This window comes from Castanea sativa, chromosome 2 (genome assembly GCF_040712315.1).
Source record: "Castanea sativa cultivar Marrone di Chiusa Pesio chromosome 2, ASM4071231v1".
Classification (NCBI taxonomy): Eukaryota; Viridiplantae; Streptophyta; class Magnoliopsida; order Fagales; family Fagaceae; genus Castanea; species Castanea sativa.
Genome location: NC_134014.1, coordinates 5,419,728 through 5,426,721, shown reverse-complemented (window position 1 = coordinate 5,426,721; position 6,994 = coordinate 5,419,728). Strand labels below are relative to the sequence as shown.

Genomic DNA, 6,994 nt, shown 5'->3' with positions numbered 1-6,994 from the left:
CAAAACCCAAGACACGCGCCGCCATGCGCTGTGGCCGTCGACCCACGCACCGTCACAGATTTCCCGTCGACTGATGGTTCAGGAAACCAACGCCACGGATCTCTTATTCGGCCTCCGATGTGTAAAACCCAAGAAGCCAGCGTCCATCTTTATCTCACGCACCTCCACGCGCGGCCTGAAGTTTTGCCGTCGACCCACACGCCGTCGACGGCAATAAAGGTTTGCTTTTGCTTCTATTTTTGAAAACACAAATGGCTAATTTCCTAACCGTTGGATCATTGTTTTTACACATGTCACTCATCTATTTTTAAATGGGAGGAAACTGGAGGTGATCCTCTCCGTTTATGTATCTTTCTCTTTACCAAAAAACCAAAGAAGTAAAAGTAAAAGCCCATTTGAAAAAGGGAAAAAATATTCCTGGTCAAAAAGGCCCCACGCAGAGAAATATAAGTCAGAATCGCATAGAGAGAGAGAGAGAGAGAGAGAGAGAGAGAGAGTAAATTTACTACACTAGAGAATAGGTGCGTATCTACTATCTTCTCGGCGAGTAATCTCTCTCTTAAATTTCCACTTTTCCAGCTTTGGTTTGCTCAAGGTTAGCTCTTCCTCTTTGATTTACATCTTCTTTTCTGTTCATAGGGTTGTTCATACCGAATTTGAATATTAAGTCCTAATTTTCGATTTTGGGATCTTTTGTTCAAAATTAGATTCTTGAAAAATTGGATTTGGGTTTGATTTTGTTTTCAGGGGCGGTTTGTTGCCGAGAGAATTAGGGGAGTCTTTTTGTTTGATTATTTTCTTTAGAAATTTGAAGGCTGTACTTAGACTTAGACTTCGATTTTTTGTTCATTTGGGTTTTATTATTATTTGGTGCTGTTTTTTAGTTGGCAAGAAAATTAGGGAAGATGTTGAATCTCGGAAACCAAGATCACTAGATTCAAGGCATGATTCCATACCTTTTTGTTCTAATTTCTTTATCAAACAGATGGTTTCCTTTAACTTTAATTTATTTTTCACCAAAATTGTGATCCTCTCTGGAATTTCTTCAACTTATTTAATCCCTGATCACCAAGTCCAATTAAGTTTTTTTTTCTTATTTTGTCTGACTGAATGTTGTTACTTCTCAGTTTTCTCACGATTGGATTTTTTTTTTTTTTTTTTTTTTTCAAAATGTGAGATGATCCACTGTGCAATCCAGCAGAACGAGTTAGAATTGTTGGAATTAGAGGGAATTATTGTGCTTTAGTTTATTTTCTTTACCTCAAACATTGTACTTATACAGGTATGTATAGTTGGAACCTGTGATGTCAACTTTTGTATTGTACGGCTACTTTAGAAACATTTCTTTATGGAAATTATGTACTTGATACATCTTCAGGAATACTCTGTAGTTTCTGTTTCATTGTTCTTATGTCTAAAATATGGTTTTTGAAAATGTATTTTGTTCTTCAACTCAAAGATGTCTCCCTTTCGCTATCATTTGTAATGATAAACTGGAAAATGTGCATGTTAGTGACACAAGATGACCTTGGAGTTTGTGTAAAGAACTATTTATTGAGGCGCTCAAATTTGTTCTTACTGTAGTTGTAAATTATGTATGGTTTAATGGAGTCTAACTTGGTTTTCCTGATGACAAATAAAGTTTTGGCATAGATTCCAAGTATTTGAACATCTGTCAGCATTCTAAATTGATTAGAGGTTGTGAAAATGCCAGTTTTAGTGTTCTTGGTAACACTAAAACTGAATAAGTGAATTGCATAGTCAGCAACTTAAAATCCCACTTGATAACACCCAAAGTACTCAGCCACTGAGTTCCCAAAACCACTTCACAACCCCCGAATGGAATGACTTTAAGCTTCACCATAACTTTGATACCCTGCATCAAGAGTTGTTCTCCATAACAGACACCTTTAGTCTTAACAACTGCCCCATTAGCCACTTTCACCTCCAAAATCTTATAAGTATCAATTTGTGACTTCAACTTCATTGCCATAGCAGCATCCAAGAAATTGTGAGTACTCCCTGAACCTAACAGAGACATTACCTCTTGATCTTTAATTTTGCTCGACCCTCATAGTGTTTGGTGATGGATTTCCCACCAAGGCATAGAGTGTAATCTCAGCCTTGTCATCTTGTTCTTCTTGCTCTATCACCGCATCACCATTGTCATCTAATTCCCCCAATCACAAACAGTGTGCATGCTCCACTTCAAATGTGGATCCCTCCAACAAATTTTTTTTTCCTCCTTTGCATTTATGGCCAGTGTGCCATTTCTCATCACAATTGTAACACAATCCTTGCTTTCTTCTTCCCTCCATTTGGGCACTTGTTAACCTTTGAAGAGGCAATCTTATCTTCTGTTCAGACTTATTTTCAATCTTGGACCCCCCTAACAATGAGGGCTTGCTGGGATCAAAAGAAGTCTTTGAGGATTTCTTGCTACTGATCAAATACTCCTGAATTTGGGCTAAGCCAAAAGCTTCATTCTGAGACTTGGGTGCCAACATCCTCACAGGAAAATGTATCTCATCCTTTAACCCACTCAAGAAGGAACTGAGCTTATGGGTTTCTAACAAACCTGTGATCCTGTTTGATAAAGCCTCAAATTGACTCTTGTAAACCACTACATTAGATGATTGTTTAAGCCTTGTTAAAGCTTCCATTGGTCATCATAGGCTGTAGAGCCAAAGAGAATTTGTAGAGCTTAATGAAAGCATCCCAACTTGTGAAAATTCTGGCATTCTCAGCATATTGAAACCACACCAACACTTCGCCTTCCATATGATAAGAAGCCAACAAAATTCATTGTTGCATTGGTGTATTGTAGTAAGAAAATTTCTGAGTAACTCGGTACCCAACTCGCAGGATCTTCCCCTTGGAATCTTGATAAATCAAGCTTCAAGGGTTTTCCTGGATTCATGTAAAAAGATTCTGCAGTTGTTGAATCGTTGGTTGCATGGTGGTCCCTAGGTACAAATTTTCTTCAATCTTCTGCTTCAATGATCTTCTGCATAAACTGATTGAGGGATTGCAACTGTTTCTGGATTTCTTCTAAAACGATATCATGTTGATCAGTGACTTTGGCTAAAGCTGCAATCTTTTCTGAGTTGTGGGAGGCCAGTTGAGCTTCAGCCATGGTGATAGGATGGTTTTGCTCTGATACTAAATGTTAAGATCCCAGCTGATCTCACAAGTCTTAGGGATTGAATGGGTGAATGGAGAAGATTAAAGGGAATATGAGTAGGTTACATTGAGGGAACCTAGGCCTCCATGAGAAGAACAGGGGATAGAGAGTGTAACTGAGTATTCATCTTATTTCTTGATTGATTCCCATTACAATGCTACTATTATCTTTAATACAATTGTCCTAACTAACTAACTGTTCTATCAGTTATTTCCTTCCCCAACAGCCTTACTAATTCCCAACTATCATCCATATGTGAGAAATCCCACTATTCACATGGACAATTAGGAGTTAGTTAATTGAAGGTATAATCCACTACATTACAATTACAAGGGTAAACATTACAACAAGTAACTAAGTACAAACTCCATGTGGCATTCCAGCTCAGCAGCTAGGCTTCATGGCAATAACTGTTGGTGCCTTAACACACTGTAATAGGAACAATGGTATAGCCAGATGTGCCATAAAGGCTGATTTGAGGAAAGCCTATGATTCTCTAGATTGGAACTTTATTCTTATGTGTCTGCTATCAGCTGGCTTCCCTACCAAATTTGTGCATTGGATCATGGTTTGTATTACTTATCCCAAATTTTCTATTAGCCTAAATTATTCTTTGGTGGTATATTTACAAGGAGGAAAAGGTTTGAGACTGGGAGATTCCTTGTGCCCTTATCACTTTGTGATTTTATCAAGGTTGGTCCACTCTAGGGTACAAGGCTTCAATAATTTCAAGATCCATCCCCACTGCAAGGAATTGGGGCTCACTCATCTCAGCTTTGCAGATGATCTTCCAATGTTTTCTGCTGCTGACCTGCCTGAACTTAATCCCCTCAAAGATGCCTTGCTGGATTTTGGAAAAATCTTGGCAGTAAATCCAAGCAAGAGTGAGGCTTTTTGTGCTAGTATCCTTGCTAGCTTAAAGCAGATATTTTGAAGATTCTACAGTTCAATGAAGGCAATCTTCCAGTGAGATATTTTGGCTTGCCCCTCATTCCTGATAAACATAGTTCCAAGGATTGTTGGCCTTTGTTGGATAAGATCCTAGCTAGGATCAGCACTTGGTCATCTAGGAATTTCTGTGGAAAGGTAGAGGGGAAGGCAGGGGGTGGTATCAGGGTATCATGGGAAAGGTCTGCCTCCCAAAAAGAGAGGGAGGTCATGGCTTAAAAAGGAATGTGGATTGGAATAAAGCTGCTGTTATGAAACTTATATGGAATCTCTTTACCCAATATGGGTCCTAATGGGGAGCTTGGGTGCATCAGTATTTGATTGAAGGAAAATGCCTTTGGACTATTAAAATCCCTCAAGATTGGGATGGAGGTCCATCCTTAAAATAAGACAGGAAGCTAGGCAGCTTGTGAGCTTTGAGGTTGGGGATGGAAGTAAAATCTCTCTATGGCATCTTAATGGCATCCTATTTCATAACTATGGTAATAGGATTATCTATGATGCAGGCAGTTGGTTTGAGGCAAAAGTATCTTCTTTCCTGAGGAGAAGCAGTGGATTTGGAGGGCTGCAAGGCTGATCAGCTTGTTGATATCTAAAGCAAGCTTAGTCTTATACAGTTAAAGGACTCTGATAGAGCTCTTTGGGCATCATTTCATAAATTCAGTTGTGCTGGGACTTGGGAAGAAATCTGGAGTAAAGGGAAATTTGTCCCTTGGTGCAAGCTGATATGGTTTAATGCGACGTTCCTAGAAATTCCTTCCTTGGCTGGCTAGCTAGAAACAAATTTCCAACTGAGGAGAGAATGATTCAAACCAAGGGAACAGCAACAGTGTTCTTTGCAATGCCTTCTTAGAAAACAGATTCCACCTTCTTTTTTTCCTCCTTCACCAAAAGGATTTGGGAGAATGTCATGAGTCTTTGTTTAATAGCTGCTGCAAAAATTTGATTGGCAGGACTTGTTGGAATGGGCTACTAGCCAGTTGAAGGACCACAGCTTTAGAGTGGTTATTTTCAATCTGGCTTGGTGTACTGCTGTGACCATAAAGAAATGCAATAATTCATGCTGGCAGAATAAGGAGTGAAGAACAAATAATTAGAGGTATCAAGAAGGAAGTGAAGTGTACAATGGAAAGCAAATGCAAGGCTTTTGATTCAGTTCTTAACAGGATTTTATGTTGAAAGTGGGGCATTAGTCCTAGTGTACTATGCAGAAAGTCTTGATCTGACTGTGATGGTAAGTGAGGGTGTTAGAGTTGAGGTTGAATCGTGACTTGGGTTGTGGGATTGCGATCCCAAGCCGATCCTATAGAGGATTCTACCATAAGGTATACTTCTGGGAATGTTCTGTTCTTTTTTATGTTTTGCTTTATGAAATACTTGGATTTATGTTTGTTTTCTGTATTAAAATGCACTATTCATCCAAAAAAAAGTTACACCCAATAAGAGAGGATGGATATTAGGTGCTTATTTAGCATATTTCCTAGTCGTGGGCTTTGTTTCCTATCATATTATTCTTCCTCCATCCCTCATGTAGTCGATGATGAAGAGTATTGAGGAGTCTCTAGTCTTTATAAAAAAAATGAGGAGTCAATAATAAAGAATTTAGTGAGTTTTTCTTAGAAAAATATTTAATTAATTCTTTAGTTGCAATATACCATAAGGGCTGATTGTTCAAATTTATAAAGGGCCTATTGAGATCCTTGGGTGAGTCTATTGTCATCTTACTATATTTAAAAAGAGAGTTTTGCCTCTGCTGTGTAATAAAATGGCAGTAGAAGGGACAAACAATAGGTTGAAATCAATTGATTTTGGGCTGGAGAGAGAGTTTGGGCTTTTTTGTCTTTTTCATTTTTTTTTCTATTGTTATCTATTGTCAGATTTTCCTCCGAATGTTTCTCCTAACCACTGCTGACGGTGACACCGAGTAGTAAGTACTGATAGAGAAACATGTATAGAAGGAGGTGGTATTGCATATTTCCATTACAGTTATCAGAAGAGAGAGCAGAAGAAAAGAGGGAGACTGGCAGCAGAAATTCAGGGATTGTTATCTGCTCCATCACAAATCGCAGAGACAGGGGCATGGAAGGGGTTCTTCTCACAAATCATAGAAATTCAGGATTTTATGTTGTAAGTGAGGCATTAGATCTTTCATGTTTTTCAATTAATTACAAAATGATTTGTTGATTGATGGATTACAATATGCCTCTATTCTTAGGAACTTGGAGGAAAGAGAAGAGGGAGAAAGGGGAAGGAAGGTTGCAAATGACCATGAATTGAATTTCAGGTACTTTAATGGATGCATTTGAAGTGTTTGTGAAAATGTCCGAGTGGACTTTTGGGTGTGTTTTTGTTATTTGTTTGTTAGCTTAAAGTGTGAAAGATGTTGCCATAAAACATGATGTCAGTTTTCGTATGAAGTGTTTGTCTTAAGGGTCAGAACCACTCAACCTGAGTGTATAAAGATGGATGGCCACATATTGTTATGTATTAGGAACTCAGCCCGAGTGCATATGTACAGCTATCTTTTAGTTATCTTTTGTTTATTTTCTGATTTTGTATCATGTATAATGATGCTAGTAATGTTTCTCTATATCTTTATTTTGTTAGACAGGAAGTGGAAAGACTTATACAGTTATACCAAGGGTCCACCCAATGCCTTTGGAGTTGTTGTAGAAAAAAACTTATGGAATGATCAAAGGCTTAACCCTGTGTTTTTGAGAGATTCTTTGCCCACTTAAAAAACTTATCCAATTATCAAGATGATTCTCTTTTTTGTAGCTCATTGAAGCTTATATCATATTATTGTAGTCCTAATTTGTGCTTTTGCACTTCCTTGATACGAGCAAATCAAGCATGCTGAGG

The 6,994-nt window shown here is 38.2% G+C and overlaps 1 long non-coding RNA gene across 2 annotated transcripts; it reads left to right on the top strand.

Annotated features, from left to right (window-relative positions):
• Positions 1-448: 448 nt before the first annotated feature.
• On the top strand, positions 449-6,722 carry LOC142625875 (uncharacterized). Of its 2 annotated transcripts, XR_012842419.1 has the most exons (5): positions 485-595; positions 885-942; positions 1,202-1,282; positions 6,010-6,259; positions 6,348-6,722. It is a non-coding gene; the product is annotated as an uncharacterized LOC142625875 (long non-coding RNA). The 2 variants fall into 2 exon arrangements; XR_012842418.1 differs by lacking the exon at positions 885-942 and having other exon boundaries at positions 449-595; positions 1,178-1,282.
• The last annotated feature ends 272 nt before the right edge of the window (positions 6,723-6,994 follow it).